The sequence below is a fragment of the Chiloscyllium punctatum genome, chromosome 21, assembly GCF_047496795.1.
Source record: "Chiloscyllium punctatum isolate Juve2018m chromosome 21, sChiPun1.3, whole genome shotgun sequence".
NCBI lineage: Eukaryota > Metazoa > Chordata > Chondrichthyes > Orectolobiformes > Hemiscylliidae > Chiloscyllium > Chiloscyllium punctatum.
In genome coordinates, this window is record NC_092759.1 from 52,244,585 (window position 1) to 52,262,885 (window position 18,301).

An 18,301-nucleotide genomic window follows, 5' to 3' on the forward strand; every position below is an offset into this window, starting at 1 on the left:
ACAATGACATGGCCCCACAGCCTTCTCTGACAATGAATTGCAAAGATTCACCATTCCCTGGTTAAAGAAGTCTCTTTATCAACGTTCTAGAAGGTATTCGCTTTAAGCTAAGGCTGCGTTCTTGGTTCCTACTCTCTCCTACCAATGGAAACATCTTATGAACATCCACTCTGTTCAGGTCATTCAGTATTCTCTATGTTTCAATTACATTTCCTCTCTTCCTTCTAAACTTTATCAAGTATAGACCCAAAGACTCAAACATTCCTCATACAATAAACACTTCACTCCTATGACTATTCCCGTGAAAATCTTCTGAACACGCTCCAGGGACAGTACATCCTCCCTGAGATATGGGGATCAACGGTGTGCACAACCAAAGCTGTACAGCCTGCTCTTATATTCAATTTCTCTCGTAATAAATGCCATCAATAATAACTGCAATTGCCCTCCGAGCTACCACCTTAACCTTCCAGCTTACTTGAAGAGAACCCTGCACTAGAACCCCCAAATCCCTTTGCACTTCAGGTTTCTGAAATTTGTCCCCATTTAGGAAATAGACCATGCCACTATTCTTCGTGCCAAAGTGCATGAACTCACACTTTCCGACGTTGGAATGCATCTGCCAACCCCTTTACCTGACAAATACCTTCTTCAGCTCCTCCGCCTCCTCTCTCTGACCTGACTCTCAACCTATCTTTCTTTCGTCTGCAAACTTAGCCAGAGTGCCGTCAGTTCCATCATCTAGATTGTTAACGTATAAGGTAAAGAGTTATGGTCCCCACACTGTGCATTGCGGACCACCACTTGTCACCTGCTGCCATCCTGAGAACGACCATTTTATCCCCACTTTCTGCTTTCTGTCGGACAGACAAGCTTCTGTTCATGCCTCTACCTTGCATCTAACACCACGGACCCTTATCATACTCAATAATCGCCTGTGTGACACCTTGCCAAAGGACCTCTTGATGTCCACGTGGATAACATCCATTGGCTGTACTTGATTGAGCCTGCTCATTTCTTCTTCAAACATTTCAAACAAATTTGTCAGGCATGACCTTCCCTTGATGGAACCATGCTGACTTTGCCCTATTTTACCAAACACTTCCAAGTATTCAGAAATCTCATACTTCACAAAGGATTCCACGATCTTACCCACGACAAAGTTTAAGCGTTTTACTTAATCCTTTCTTCCTTACTCCCTGGGTAAAAACAGATGTCACGTTAGTGGGTTTCCAATGCTCTGGGATCGTTCCTTTCTCGAGCGATTCCTGAAAAATCACCACCATCACATCAACTAACTCTTGAGCTGTCTCCCTTATAACACAGGGATTTAATCCCTCTGGTTCAGGTTATTTAACCAACTTTACGCCATTCAGCTTTTTCCTAGCATGCTCTACATGGTGGTGGCCACCATCCTAAGCTCTAACCCCTCCTGAATGTTTGAGATATTATTCTTGTTTTCCACCATGAAATTGATGCAAAGTAATTATTCAATTCCTCGGCCATTTTCTTGGTCCCCACTACTATCTCTCCAGTGTCATTTTCTAGAAATCCAATGCCCTCTTTTGCCTTTCTTTTATACTTTATATCTCGAAAGAAACTCTTACATGCTACCTTTATATTACTGGCTAGCTTACCACTATATTTAATACTCTCCCTCCTTATTTTATTTTGTTTACCCTCTATTTTGTCTTTGTAAGTTTTCCAACCCTTTGGTTTCCCACTGAACTTTGCCACATTATATCTTTTCTCTTTTGCTTTTATGCTATACATGACTTCCCTTGTTAGTCCTGGTTACCTCATTCTCCATGTACCATGCCTCTTTTTACTCGGGATAAATCTCTGCTGCATCCTGAGTTACAGCAAAACTCTCCTGCCATTGATGCTTCACTGTCTTTTCTGCTGGGCCCTTCTACCAGTCAATTATATCCAGCTCCTCTCTCATGCCTCTGTAATTGCCTTTATTCAGCTTTAAAACCGTTACCTTTGATTCTAACTTTGCCATCTAAAATTGTAGAGTAAATTCAATCATATTATGATCACTGCCTCCTCTGATTTCCTTCAACTTAAGCTCCCTTATCTAGTCTGCCTGCACAAGCTGCTCCAAAAAGCCATCTCATAGACATTCTACAAATTCCTTTTCTTGCAAACCACCATCAATCTGAATTCCCAAGCCACTTCCGTAATGAAATCCCACAGGATTACTGTAACTTTGTATTTCGTACACATCTTTCTAGCTCCTGGTGTATCTTGCACCCCAGCTCCTGACTACTGTTTGGAGGCCTGAACAGAACTCTAACTAGTTTTTTTTAACCATGTGTGATTTGTCAATTCTACCGACACAAATTCTACATCATTTGACCTTACTTCATTGCATATTATTGATTTAATTACATTTCTTACTAAGAAGACAAACCCATCCCCTCTATCCAACTGCCTATCTTTTTGATAGGATGCATATCCTTGAATATTCAGCTCCCACTCCTGATCCTCTTGCAGCGACGTCTCCGTGATGGTGACCTGCCAATTTGAGTATGAGTCACAAGCTTATTTACCTTATTCCTTATACTGCATGCATTCCGATAGAACAGTTTAGCCCTGTATTAGCCTTTCCTCTTCTCATTGTCATTTGTTTGTCCTGTGTGTTTGAAGTTTGATTACTAACATTTTCCATGCTCTTGCGTCTTTGTTGGCGATTTGAATAACTTAGGGTCATAGAGTCATAGAGATTTACAGCATGGAAAAAGACTCTTCGGTCCAACCGGTCCATGCCGACCAGATATCTCAACCTAATCTAGTTCCACCTGCCAGCACCTGGCCCATATCCCTCCAAACACTTCCTATTCATATACCCATACATATGTCTCTTAAATGATGCAATTGGAACAGCGTCCACCACTTCCTCTGGCAGCTCATTCCATACACGTACGACACTCTGCGTGAAACAGTTGCCCCTTAGATCTCTTTTATTTCTTTCCCTTTCTCACCCTAAAACTATGCCCTCTAGTTCTGGACTTCCTGACACCAGGGAAAAAGATTTTATCTATTTGTCTTATCCATGCCCCTCATAATTTTGTAAACCTGTATAAGGTTACTCGTCAGCCTCCGATGCTCCAAGGAAAGCAGCGACAGCCTGTTCAGCCTCTCCGTGTAGCTCAAACCCTCCAACCAAGGCAACATCCTTGTCAATCTTTTCTCATCCCTTTCAGGTTTCACCACATCTTTCTGACAGGAAGGAGACCAGAATTGCACGCAATATTCCAACAGTGGCCGAATCTATGTCCTGGATTAGTGGTGCTGGAAGAGCACAGCAGTTCAGGCAGCATCCAAGTAGCTTCGAAATCGACGTTTCGGGCAAAAGCCCTTCAATTATTCCTGCTGATTCAGTCATGGCTCAGGCCGTAATCCAGATATTATTTCCTTTTTGCTTCTGTTTTCTAATTTAGCTGTGAGCTCAATCGTATCCCTTAGCATAACCTCTGCCATAGTTTTATCTCTATCGTTGGTACCTACACTGACCACGACCAATGGATCTTTACTCTCTCACTCCAAGTTCCCCTGCAGCCCAGATGAGATATCACTTACCCAAAAACCAGTATGTAACACAAATGTCAGGACTCTCAATCCCGATCATAGAGAACAATGTCTATGCCGCTAACTACACTATCCACAATTGCAATAGCATTTCTCTTCTCTTGCCCCACTTGAAAGCTTCCCTCAACTCGGTGCTATGGCCAATATGCTCATCCTCCCTGCAGTCCCCATTTCCATCCACACAGGGAAGAAAACTCTTGACCCTGTGAGACACGGACCTGGGCTGAGGCTCCTGCAACTCTACCTCCTGGATCCCTCTACCTGCCTCACTCACAGCCAAACCCTCCGTTTTCTAACCACTGGCTGAATATGAGTTAGTTGATCTAAGGAGTGTAACTGTCTCCTGAATCACAGCATCCCGGGAACTCTCCTCCTCCTTGATGCCTCCCATTGTTTGAAGCTCAGACTCCAGCTCATCGACTCAGAGCCAGAGTTGTTCCAGCTTGCAACGATTACTCTAGACATGGTCACTGGTATCCACAGTGGGGTCCACCACTCTGACATCATAGAGAAACAACACATCACCCGACCCTCCATCCTTATTTTATTTAACTACTATTGAACTGTTCGTTACAATTTTTAGTTGTGTTTGTTCATCTGCTTCTGCAAGTTGTAACCAATAAATTAACATGATTCAATTTAACACAGATTCAAATTTAACCCACTCCCTATCAGCAAATCAGATCACAGTCTCCCTTTGTCATACCTGTTCATTATCTTCTGATAGAATTCTGACAGACTTGTCAGCGGGACCACTCCTTGATAAAGCCATGCTGACTCAGCCCTATTTTTCCATGCACCTCCAGGTGCTCTGCAATCTCATTGCTAGCAATGCACTCTAAATCCCGATTAACGACCGATGCCAGGCTAAACTGTCCTATTATTTACTGTATTTTGCCTTTCTACCTTCTTACACAGAGATTTTACATTATCCGTTTTCCAGTTCTCTGGGACTCGGTCTGATGATAGTTATTCCTTAACAGTCACGACCAATGGTTTCACAATCTCCTCCGCTAATTCCTTCAGAACATTGGTTGTTATCCTTCCAGTCTGTGTGATTTATCCATTTTCAAACATTGCAGTTTCCCCAGTAACTTCTACTCCGCGCCGATCATTACATCCATCCCTCACCCTTGATTTGCTTGAAGTTCTGGAATGTCCCTAGTCTCTACCATTGTCAGGATTGACGGAAAGTACCTATTCAGGTCATTCTCCAATCCTTTGTTCTCCATTTCTGTGCAGTCAGCCTCAATTTCTGGTTGTCCAATGTTGACTCTCCCCTTTTATATATCTTAACAAACTCCTGCAATCTCCTTTTCTAAAGCAAGCAAGCTTACATGTTTTGAGTTCGCCACTTTATTGCTTCTCAAATTGTCCTCTGCTGCTATATAAAGACTTCCCAATCTTAGACAGGCTGAGTGAGAACATTCCTGTTAACTGACTGTCGAAAATATGCTAATGAAACTAATCCTATTGCCCGTCATTGGGTAGCATGGTGGCACAACACTGCTGCCTCACAGGGTCAGGGACTCCGGTTCAATTCCAATCTCTGGACCCTTTCTTTGTGGGGTTTTTACAATCTCCCCGTGTCTGCATTGGGAGGATTAACTACTTTCTCTCCGCACCGTATGTTTCTGTGTTTGTTTCAGGTTTCTGCCATCTACAGTATATTTGCTTGTGTTTCATGGTGAATTGCTGCAAATATGACGCGATTATTGTAAAAGTGTCCCTGATGCTAGGGCTCCCCTAGTGCTTGGGAATCTTGCCCAGCTACTTATGTGAGTCCATGTCCCTTATTACCTACTCTGTCTCTCTCAATCTCTGAGTCCATCCGTCACTGCATGCAGCCTTTCATCGAGTCACCCCGGGATTCCCCATACTCCATCGCCTGCTACTGGATGCTCGCTACGCACGGAGCGCATAAAGACACTGGCCACTTTCCGACCCGCTCGGGAAGCGGGGCAAAGACTCTGCCATTTAAAAGAACAGAATAGCTAAAATCCAATTGAACAACAAAGCAGAGTAAACAGGTTGAATGACACCCATCTGTTCTGACATTCTCTGGTCTTTTGGACTAACTTCTGTTTATCCTCGTCCATCTACAAATAGATGCTCTATATGTATACCTTGTCACACAGGTTTGGTGAAGGTGATGGATATCAGATTCTATGGTCATTACGACTGATTCGTTGGGATCCATGTTCCTGGTTAATGAGATCACACTGAAGTTTTTATTGTCAGGTCTCTCCATTTTAAAGTAAATGTCTTGCCTGAGTTGTGCTGAAAGTATATTTGAATGTTGAAGAGACTAGATTATGCGACGTGCCAGTGAGGTTAGGAATAGGAAGGCAGTACAGATAAAAACATGGCCAAAGAGCTGGTCGGGTAGGCAGCACTTGCAATATGTGGATCATTGTGCTTCCCGGGTTGGTAGGATATACACAAGAAGGACGGGATGCATCTGAACTGGCAGCAATCTCCGATATGTGGGTCATTGGGATTCCTCGGTCAGTATGAAATACACAAGATGGAATGGATTGACGTGAACTAGCAGCAATCTTCTGGCAGGCAGTTTTGCTATTGTCGCTCAGGAGGGTTTAACCTAGTGTGGCGGTGGCGGGAAGTGGGGGGAGCCAGAGCAGTATGTCCACAAGCACAGTGACTGAAGAGTAGTTGGAGACTAATCCCAGTACAGCTAAGACCAACATCAAACTGTAAGAGGGGAGTGAACACAATGGGACTGGCTGTCTGAAGTGTGCTGATTTTAATGTGAACAGTATGGCAGGCAAGACAGATGAGCTTGGAGCTTGGAGTTTGAATGAGTATATATAACTAATGATATAATTATTACAGAGATTTGGTTGAGAGAGGGATCAGAAAGCAGTCAATCCAATGGGTCCAGAGAGAGTTGAATTATGTGCAGTGAGAGGCTGGAGACTATTGTTTGAAGCAAAATAATCATCCAGCAGTTTGTTGGAATTGGACAGAGTGTGATGCAATGTACAGATTGAAGGGACAAGGGAGGAAGCATAAATTGTCTGTTTACAATATTTTCTGCTTTACTGACAGTCATTGTAATCTCCTGTTACCAGAGAATAGTCGAGGAGAATTTACCTCAGGGAAACTCAAACCAAATATCAGGACAGGATCTTATGGAGTTTGGCTGAAGTGTATATATTTCAATGCAAGAATTATTATGGTTAAGACCGATGAACTGAGAGCCTGAAACCGTACATGGGACTATGATGTTGCGGGTTTACAGTGACTTGGTTGAGAGAGGGAAAGGACTGGCCGTTCAACATTCCAGGATTTCATTGTTTTAGGCGAGATGGAGAGAAAGGTAAAAAAGGTGGACGAAGTGTTTTATTAATCAGGGAGAATACTACATCTGCACTTGAAGAGTACATACAGGAGGGATCACCCACTGCATCAATCTGGGTAAAGCTCAAAAATAAGATGGCTGCAAGCACTGCGGTATTATAATCCCCCCAACAGCCACGGAGTGACGGAGGAACGAGTATGTTCGTCGATTAAGGAAAGGTGTATTAAAAAGAGATTGGTCATAGTGAGTGACTTTAATATCCCCAATAATGACTTGGAGTCCCTTGGAGCAAGAGGCTGAGATGTGACAGAATTTATTAACTGCAACAGTATGTGGATAGTCAAACGAGAGGAAGAGCCATACTGGACAACATTTTGGCTAATGATCCTGGCCTGGTGACTGACCTCTCAGTGGGATGTAGTTTTAGAAAGAGTGATTACAGCTCTATCAGATTTAAGATAGCTACGAACACGGATAATTCAGGATCTTGTGTGAAGCTACTGAATTGGTGGTATGCAAATTACGTCAGTATCAGGCAGATCTAGGACGTGTCAATTGGGAGGAGTTGCTATCAGGGAAATCCACACTGTGTATGTGGGAACTGCTAGTTAAATCCTGACAGCAAAATCATCTGGTTGACGTCCTCCCAACTGCTCGAATTTCAATCTATTTTGTTTGAACAATTATTTCTAGGCCGCTGCATATCAGATAACAGGAAGAGATAAAGGATGATTCTGCACTGTGTCTTTCGCAGGACCAGTTTGTCTCTCAGGGCACCTAAATTCTTTATTGTGGGTCAGAGAGCTTCAGAATTAACAAGAGCACTGAACGAGGCCGTTTAGCACATTGTACAACGATGAGCTCTCCAACATCACAATTTGAAAACAGAGAGAAAAGTGTGTGTGTGTGAGAGAGAAATTAACAGAGAAAAATGAAGTGAAGGGAGATAAAAGGAATGGATAGAAAACGGAGCGACAGAGTGAGTGAGAGCAAGGGGTGTCAGACGAGTGTGCAGTTAAATCAGAAAACAGCATGAGGATAAATTTTATTTAGAAACTCCCATTATTTATTATTAATATGAAGGAACTGAGGGCATTCTGGCTAAGCTTTCAAACAGTGTAAGGATAGATAGAGGGACAGGTAGCATTGAAGAGGTGGTTCAGCTGCAGGAGGGTGCTCGAGCGCATCTCCTCAACTTCCCACAGCTCCGCCCTTGAAATCCACCCTTCCAACTACAACAAGTTAGAACCTCTCTGGTGCTTGCCTTCCATCCCACCAACCTCAGGCTACAACGCATCATCCTCCGCCATTTCTGCCACCAACAGTCAGTCCTCACCACCAAAAATATACCTCCCTCCCTACCCCTATCATCATACTGCTGAGACCAAACCCTCACAAACACCCTCGTTAGGTCCACGCAACCCCACCAAGCCAAAATCCACTCCCAACACCTTCCCTTGCCACTACAACCTCCACCCAAGGACCCAAAGCTTCCTTCCACATAAGGCAGAGAACATCCTGTGCATCCAAATATCTCATCTCGTCTGCCCATTGCTCCTGGTCTCCTCTACATTGGCGAGACAGGACGTCAACTTGCAGAACGGTTCAGGGAACACTCTAGGACACATAAACCCAACAACACCACTGCCCTGTGGCTGAATACTACAACTTCCCCCTCCCACTCCACCAAGGCCTTGCAAGTTTTTGGCCTCCTCCACTACCAGATTCTAGCCACCTGACGTCTGAAGGAAGAACGCATCATCTACTGCCTTGGGACCCTCCAGATACACGATATCAAGGACAATTTCACTAGTTTCCTCATCTCCACTCCCTCCACCTTATCCCAGATCAAACCCTCCAACTGTCCTACCTGTCCATCTTCCTTCACATCTATCCACTCCACCTTCCACTCTGACCTATCGCTATCACCACCCACCTACATCTAGCAATCGCCTTTCAAGCTACCTTCTTCCCAGCCCCAGCCCCTCCCATTTATCTCTCTGCTCCTCCCTGCCCACCCGACATTCCAGATGAAGGCTTTATGGCTGAAACGTCGAATGTCCTGCTCCTCGGATGCTGCCTGACAGGCTGTGATTTTCTATGAGCACACTTTTTGACTCTGTTCTCCAGCATCTGCGGTCCTCACTTTCATCTTCTGAAGGATTTGCACAGGTTTGGAGAGTGAGCAAAGAAGTGGCAGATGGAGTACAATGTGGAAAAGTGTGGGAAAGCATTTTGCCAGGATGAATAGAGGCATGGACTATTTGACTAAAAGCGAGCAAAAAGACTGCGGAGTTCTAGTCCAGGTCTCTTGAAAGGTAAACTTGCAGGTTGTCAGTAGTTAGGAAGGCAAAGACAATGATGCCACTTATTTCAAGAGGCCTTAAGTATAAAAGCAGGGATTTACTTCTAAGGATCTACAAGGCTTTAGTCATGTAACATTTGGATTATTGTGCGTAATTTTGGGTCCCATATCTCAGGAAGGATGTATTGGTCCTGGAGTGTTTTCAGACGAGATCCACGAGAATGGTACCAAGAATGCAAAGCTGGCATGCATATGAAGAATATTTGAGGGCTCTGGGTCTGTACTTGACAGAGTTCAGAAGAATGTTAGGACTTCTAATTGAAACTTACAGAATACTAAATGACCTGAGAAAGAGTGGATGTTGGGAAGATATATGCAATGATAGGAGAGACTCGTACCCGAGGGGACAGTGTAAAGTGAAACCTTTTCGAACAGAGATAAGGAGAAACCTCTTCAGCCAGAGAGTGGTGAATCTATGGAATTCACTGCCACAGAAGTCTGTCGAGTCCAGGTCATTGAGTATATGTAAGAGTGAGACAGTTAGGTGGTTGACAGTAAAGGGGATCAAGGGTTGCAGATAGAAAGCGCGAGAATGCGGTTGAGAAGCTTCGCAGCCATCATTGAATGGTGGAGCAGCCTCAATGGGTCTCATAGCCAAATTTCTACTCCAATGTCTTCTGGTTGTATGATTAATATTGGCTCTCCTCATTCCTCATTGAAGTTTTCTCCTGGAATTTGATCTTCAAATGATTTATAAAGAGTAACATTTCAGTACTGATGACCGGGAAATATCATGTTCCCTCCCTCCAGTCTCAGCAGCCATGTCCCCAATATCATAATCACACTGCAATTGGAATCCAGTGAATGGTACTTAATCACAGTTGATTGACATCGATAACATAAACAGCATGACCCTCACCTGCCCTCATATTTTCTGTTATCCATGCCATTTGTGTGTTATCAATCATGCTGTCGTAGGTCCATTTCCCTGTCAGATTATGGACTAGAAAATTTCTCTCCATACTTTACTGACATTATGATCACTGATCAGTAGTTACAGACTGTATGTTTCACTTTATAAACGGAGAAACTTGTTTATGTTCTGACAATCCTTTGACATTACCTCCATATCCAAGGCAGATTGAATGATTACATGCATTCAATCTACCATCTCCAATAGTCCTTCGCTCAGTAACTCCCATATAGTCCATAACAAATATGTATATTTTAACGTTCTTTCTAATTTTAATAAACCCAATATTGAATTGAAAGGGGTTAACTGGAGATATTTGTTCAGTGACTGTGATTAATGTCAATCTCCGTGGATCCTGATTATCCCGGTGGAGTGTTTCTATCGTTGAATGATAAATGGGCTGTGTCCATGTGTTATCCCATAGTATGAGTAGGAGCATCGCTGACAGCACTAACAGGGATCAACTGTTCCAGAGAAAGGGGGCAAGTGATCAGAATCTGAGAACATTAGACTGAAACGTTACAATAATGTTTCAGAATGTAAGGACCTTGGATTGGAATGTTCCAACAATGGATCAGAATCTAAGGTCAGTAAATTGGAATGGTACAACAGTGTATCAGAATCTGAGATCATTCGACTGGAATGTTCCAAGAATGAATCAGAATCTGAGATCATTAGACTGGAATGGTTCAACAAAGTATCAGAATCAGAGATCATTAGACTGGAACATTGCAATAACAGAGAGGAATTTATCCTTGGGTCTTTACTATCTTTCTCAGCCTTAGATATCATTAGCATCACGGATCCAGAATATCCTTTGGATTATGCAAGGTGGTTACTATCCCATCTTCGCTACAGTTGGTGTTCCTGGTAAGTCATTATATTTATCTACTAAACCGAGTTGGACTGAATTTCTGCTCATGATATATAAATTTTGGCAAGTACAAGACAATATCTTCAGTTCCAAACAAAAACTCCTTTCCTTATAAATTATAAATAACAAACTACGATTTATAAATTACTCACTGACATGCGAGAAGGAACCAGAATGTTCTCAAACTCCATAATCCATTTTGTCCTACACAGATTTACATCTCCAGCTCCTCCCCCCTCACCAATCCTGTCCAATACAACCCTCAGGATATCCCTGTCTCGTTCTCAGTCTCAGTGCAACTTCTGAATAAACCATAATTTGTGCCATTGTTTAATTCCGATGCAACAGTTTCAAGTTCATTCTACCCACATGTCCGTCACTAAATAATTGCTCTTGTGGATGTTTAACTTGTTCTCTGCACAAATGGGACAGCAGTTTATGGTGGTCAAGTCTATGACTCATACTCTAGAGCCACAGAATAATACTCTGTTGATATCCCATGAGGGAAATTGGTGGAATTTAAAAGTAACTATTTTCATTTGCTCTAAAAGTCCATCTGCTTGCCCCAAGTCCATTAGGGAAGTCAATGTGTCATTCTTCCCTAGTCAGGTTTCAGTGTGACTTCTGTGATGAACATGTGGGTGTATTGGGCCTTTAAAAGAATTCAATGTCAGAAATAACTACCGGACAGCACCAAGTGTTCTGAAAAATAGATTTAGTGTGACATTTGGTTGAACAACTTGTCTCAAGACAAAAATAAATTCAGCCAAACAGTTTGAACTACACCTCAAAATACCCACCTCCAATCAAGTTTGATTTTAGTATATTGTTAATCTTAAAAGCCAATGACACGATCCAATGGTTCGGGGGTACACGACCGTGGGAAATTGAACAGTTGAGAGGAGAACTTCCAAGTTATCGGCATGCAAAGATTGCCTGAAAAATAGCTCTCCTCTCGGTACCATTATTGATTAGTAACTGGTAAATCTGAATCCCAAAGAAGAAAAGAATATAGGAATATGGAGAAGAACTGAAAGTTTCTTCGTTTAGAGATTAGAAATTTTGTTTTGTAGGTCTTAATTAGGAGTATAACCGGACGAGTGTCGTGGGGCGGGGGGGGGGGGAGTGGTGGGGTGGGGGTGGGGGATGGTAAAATATAGGTTAGAGGAAGAAGTTGTAAATAGACGTTCGTCTATTGTTCCCTTTATACTTTAAGAAATAAAGTTGTTAAATTTTTCTGTCAATAGTTTTGGACTCTAGAATTGTCGCAGAATATGCAATGGATAAACCTTTTCTCTGTTGCTGGTTTTAAATTAAGCAGGAGAATTCATCCTATGTTGTAACACTACAACTCCACAGGAATGTGTTTTACTCTTTGCTGTCCTGTGGAACAGCTGAACCAAACACTCAGTTCAAGGTCGGCATAACTTGCTGCCCTGACCAGGGCTGCATACATCCTGTGAGAGAAGAACAGAAGTAAAGATAGCTCCCTTCCTCTGTCTGTTTCCCGAATTCCTACAGCGCAGTTCTATTCAGGTAGGTGATCATCCCCTATTTTAGGTGAATTCAATCTCATTGAAATTCTCCCCGCGAGTGATGCACGTCTTCATACACATCTCTGGTGTTGGCTTTATTGATGCTAACGTACAGATGTAAGGGAGTTATAAATTCCATGTCAGTGCATAGAGAAGGAATGTCTTTTTGTGGCACAGGAAAGAAACTGCGATGTCAGAGTGAGAGAATAGGGTTATTGTGATCATCCCTCAGAGTGTGTTGAGGCAGTATTTGGGGTACAGTGGATAGACTTTCTCTCAAGTTTCACCAGACTAATCCCTGAGATGATGGCACCATGAACAGAGAGTGAAGCTCAGTGAGAGTATAAGAGGTGATTGCATTGAACCTTAAGGGGGATGGACAGTCACTCATGATGTTCTAACCAGGCACTGATACGGTGATAACTTCCATGGCTTTGATTTTATTTTACTCGGATTACATGCTTCTCAATAGGTAAAGAACCTCTGAGGACGTCCACCTCATCCCACCCCCACTCCTCATGTTGATTGAGAGAGACAGAGGGTCAGTCATTGAATAAACTCCCCACATTAATACAGTTCATTTCGTGTGTGATCCTGCACTGAACGTCATGTTAACCACAATCCCGACAACAGCCACAATACCTTCATTCTAAAACAGATAACTATTCCCAGCAGCTTCTGACGTCCATGGAGAACATGGGTCTGTCTTCTCAGTGATGGAAGATGCCTCTCTGAGACTTGACACAAAACATCTGGCTTCCTTCCTCACTGCCAGCGTTAAACCACGTTAAAGTGTCATGTGTCCCACATGCAATGGAGCTACGAGGAACATCATGGAGCCGTCTCTGCGTGCATTACCTGCTTCATTGATTTGTCAGGTTGGAGCATCAATAACACCCTCCTGTGTCTCGTGGTGCTGAATGGCCTCCTCCAGGTCCCATGGAACAGGTTCATGTGTCTGACTTGACCCTGCCTGTTCCTGTTTAACAGATTGATGCGGGAACCAGACTTCTCTTCTTTCTGTGGAACAGGCAGGAGGTTTGAATGGGCTTTCCCTATCTTTGTTCAATACTTTCTATGGCCTGAATGGCTGCCACATATCCGTTTCTAACGTGGTTGAGATGCTGAATGAGCTTTTCATTTAACTGTGGAAATGTAAAGTGTCTGGCCTTGCGGTTACATGAATGTTACAGATACTTTAACGCGCAAGCCTGAATGCTATCCGGGTCTTACTGTGCATAGGCACTGACTGGTTCAAGAGCTGAGGTGTGGCACATTGTTCTGAACATTGGGTGATCTTCAGTGACCATCCCCATTTCTGATCTTATGATGAGGAAAGACAGTGATGAAGCAGCTGAAGACGTTTGTTTTCAGGCAGCTACCCTGAGGATCTCCTGCAGAGATGTCCCAGGACTGAGAGGATTGTCGGTCACTGACCAAAAACATCTTCCTTTGTGCTCTGAAAGACCTCAACCAGTGGGGACGGGGTGGGGGTGGGGAGGGGGAGGGTCTACACCTGATTTCCATTAAGCTCAAATAAGTAGGTGGTCCTGATGCCTTCCTCATTCAAATACTGCCTTGTTTTCAAGGACATTCCCTCTTTCCTGAGCTTCTGTGTTCACCTCTTGTTCATATCAATAGATGATAGTGTTTGTGTGGGGAGTGTTTTCCTCTCATAGAGGGTAATCAATGCCAGGAATTATCTGAGCTAGAGATTGAGATGCGTTACTTCACTGAAAGTATTCAAAGAGGTGTTATATGAATTTTTGACCTGTCAGAGAGCTAAGGGGTGTGAAGAATTGGGTATTAAAGACGAGTTAATGCCAACAGTAGATCAGCCATGATGGTATATAATGGCTTGATCGTCCGAGTTACCTAATCCTGCGTCTTATGTTCTCATGTTCTGTAATTACAAAGTAAATGATTGTAATTTTCCTGAACGTTCTGTTAGTGAATGTTGCAGTCAGAGAGAGTAAAGTATTTTGTGAATCATCTCTGGGTGAGGTATGGGGGCTGTATTCACAGTGAATCTGGGTCTCCAACATGACCAACAAATGAAGCACAAGTTGCAGAGAGGAGACACTTTGTAAAGAGACCAGAGGTATCCTTCGAAATCAACCCAGTTTTCCAAATAACATTTTCCAACCCACACCAAACCGTTTGTGACAGTCTTGAGTGATTGAATGATATGCTGTATTACTGTGGACTAGGTATTTGGAGCAGGCGGCCTCCATCTGCTAATTTCAGGAGCTATGAGGAGCTGACTGGAACATAGGAACATAGGACTGAGCAGCAGGAGTGGGCTATTAGACAATTTGTCACCGCTCCACCACTCACAAAGTGATGTGATTATGGTGTAAGCAGCAGTATTCTGTCTGTACACCATTTTTCTACTTTCATATGTCTGTCAAGTGTTTGAATACAACACAACTTTGAAAAAATGTAATCATCCAGGCACCATAAACTCCTGGGGAAGGGAATTTCCACTTGAACAATCCTTTGAGATTTTCTCATTTGTGTTCCAACCAAGGTTGCAGGGTCATTGTTTCGTTTTCCAGTCCCACTCCTCCACTGATTACAATAAATTTTAAATGCAACCAGTTTAGTGAGGTGGCCAATGACCTGGGCATCAGAGTAGCTCATTTTCTAGAAAAAAAATGTGAGACACAGAAATTTGAACTCATAGCAAATGGTAAATTGACAGAGTGCCCCAAACGTTATTCTGCCTTTGAAGTTATTTTGCTCACACAAGATGTTGGTAATGGGATTTCTTTCTGGAACAGTTGGATTTGGCTGAATTCCGTTTGTTTCAGGCAGTGGAGAGATTCCCATGAATCCTTTCCAGGAATCCTTCACAAATGGTAAAGATAATTCAGGGATTTTATGGTCGCACACATTGCTATTGGGTGGAACAAAGTACGAGAGAGGGATCAATCGGCAGCTGCTTCTCAGGCAGGGAATAGTTTTCTCCATCTCGGTGTTGGAACATACAATAACGTCAACTGAACATCAAACTGGACCACGTGTGCTCTCCTGGAACATTCTTTGGAAAAGCTGATGATGGAATATATGCAGGTGCGTCATTGCTTTTGTTGCACACAGTGGCTTTCAATCCCAAAAATGATCCCACTTTATGAATTATTGACATGCTTTCATGTATCTGTGTAATTTGGGAATATTGGTAGATGTCTTCATAGTACATATGTTCATATCAATACACATTTTTCTTAAAATGTAATCTCTAGCTTTAATCTCCCTGACAAGAGAAAATATGTGTCAGGCTGATGCACTTTTCAGAAAGTCATGGATGGTTCAATAATATTTCCCAGGTGAGTTCGAAACTGATAATTCCCCCATAATAAAAGGCCCTTATTCCAAGAATGAGTAAAGGTAAACCTCTTTGAAAATCTTCGAAAAGAATTATATCCTGTTTTTAGTTTCTGGGATCAAAAACGCACGCACGCAGTGTCTCAGATGTGGTCTCAGCAATGCCCTGTATAGTTGCACTACAGCATTTCTGATATTAAACCTGATACCTTTGTTAATAACAGCATCATTGCAGTTACTCCCAAATCAATTGCAGCATCTGCAGACTGACTTCATGTGATTCATGTTCCAGGAACATGGAAACCGCCTGAATCACAGAGTTCTGCAATATCTCTCCATTTAAATTGTTTACCATTGTTTTATCCTTCATGCCAAAATAGACAATTCACCCAATGTTCTTGGCGCTGCAGGTTAGCTCACTAACCTTTTACAGCTTTGCAAGCTGAAAATAAACATTTATTTCTATTCTCTATTTCCTATTAACAACAGCTTCCCTGTTCCTATGTAGCAGTTCAGGCAGGTTGAATGGCCTCCTCCTGGGCTGTGTAATGTACTCAACGAGCTGAATTACTTCATTCCATATTCCTGTGTAGATCCTTCGAAGGGCAGAATGGTCTCCTCCTGTTTCAATGTAACGATTCTGTTTGACAGAATTGGATGGTCCCCTACCCTGTAACGGCATCGAGGGTTGGATTGAGAGAACACACTTGGGGTAGGAGCAGCAGTATATTACTGCAACAGCCTCGAGGGGTGGATTGAGAGAGCGAAACATGGGGTGGGGGAGTCGTATAACCCTGTATCAGCTTCGTGGTGTGGATTGAGGGAGCAACCCTCTGGGCAGGGGCAGCAATATATCTCTGTAACAGCCTCGAGAGGTGGATTGAGGCAGCAACACACGAGGGAGGGGCAGCAGTATATCACTGTAACAGCCTCAAGGGTGTATTGAGAGAATAACACATGGGGTAGGGACAACGGTATATCACTGTAATAGCCCTTCTGTCCTATTCCAGGCTGCTTCTCCTGCAGTGGGAGAAAAAGAGGGAGTGGGGAGGGAGAGTGGCATTGGGTGACCCCTCTCTGAGTGCCGGTGTAGGTGGGGGGAATTGTGAGGTGTCTGGAAGTTGTCAGTCGGCAGTTTGAACCAATATAGTATTATTAGTGTGGGGCTATTGAGTAGTTAACAGAGAAAGAGAGGAAGAAAGTTGAGTGAGAGTGAGTGGTCGTGCCTGAACGTTATTTGGAGATAGAGTATGAACCTTGTTCAGGGGTAGCTGCTATATCTGATGTACAGTGAGTGTGAGGGAGCAAATAGAATATGGTTACATTTGTCCAGACAGAGCGGGGAGGATATTGTTGCTTGTCCTGAATTGATGGACGTTTCTTCAGATTGTCTCAGAGTCGAGGTGAGCCTCCCCGAATGTCTTGTTCAAGTCTATCACTAATAACGCTACAGACCCGGTTCCTCAGATTCCACAGAATCAGTTCAGGTCGAGCTTACAAATAGCAAGGAGAAGCAAATATTGATGCGTTATATATCTAAACCAAAACAGTTGTGAAAAATCTGAATATCATCTGTTCTGGAAATTAGATACGCAAGTATTGTGGATACTGCAGTCTTATTGGATGGATTCAAGTTGCACCAAAACTGCATTAACTCAGTGACTGCTCATGTTGTGAAAAATAAATTCTGTAAGTGTATATGAGGTGGGTTTAAGAGTATGTTGTGAAGCAAATTAGACAGCAGATTATTTTGGATTTTGAGTTGTGTGGTCAGGCGGGCTAATTTATAAATTTGCTCTGAAGCAGCTTTTAAGGAATAGTGGCATTAATAAGGTGCACTTTACACGGTGCCTGTATACAATATAGAATGATTCAACATTCTGGTTAAACATCATGTAAGACTGGAGGCTAGAGGGTCAAGTTAGCTTCAGTGAATTGGGAAAATACAACATAATATTCAGTGGGAGACAAGAAATGATTGTTAGAGTCATAGAGTCCTACAGCACGGAGACTGGCTCTTCGGCTCAAACTCGTCTATTCTGACCAAAGTGTCCATCCACGCTAACTCTATTTCCCTGCCATTGCTCCTTATTCTTCTAATTCTTCCCTATCTGTGGTTTGTCCAAATGCATTTTAAATGTTGTTAATGTTCCCACCTCAACCACTTCCGTTGGCAACTCATTCCATATGTGTACCAGCCTGTGTGTAAAACAGTTGTTCCTCAGGCTCTCTTTTATTCTTTCCCCTCTGTCCTTAAACTAATGCCCTCCAGTCTGTGATTGCCCAACCCTGGGGAAAAAGACTGAGTACATTCACTCGGTCCATGCCTGTCATGATATTATACGCTTCTCTCAGATCCCCCTCAACCTCA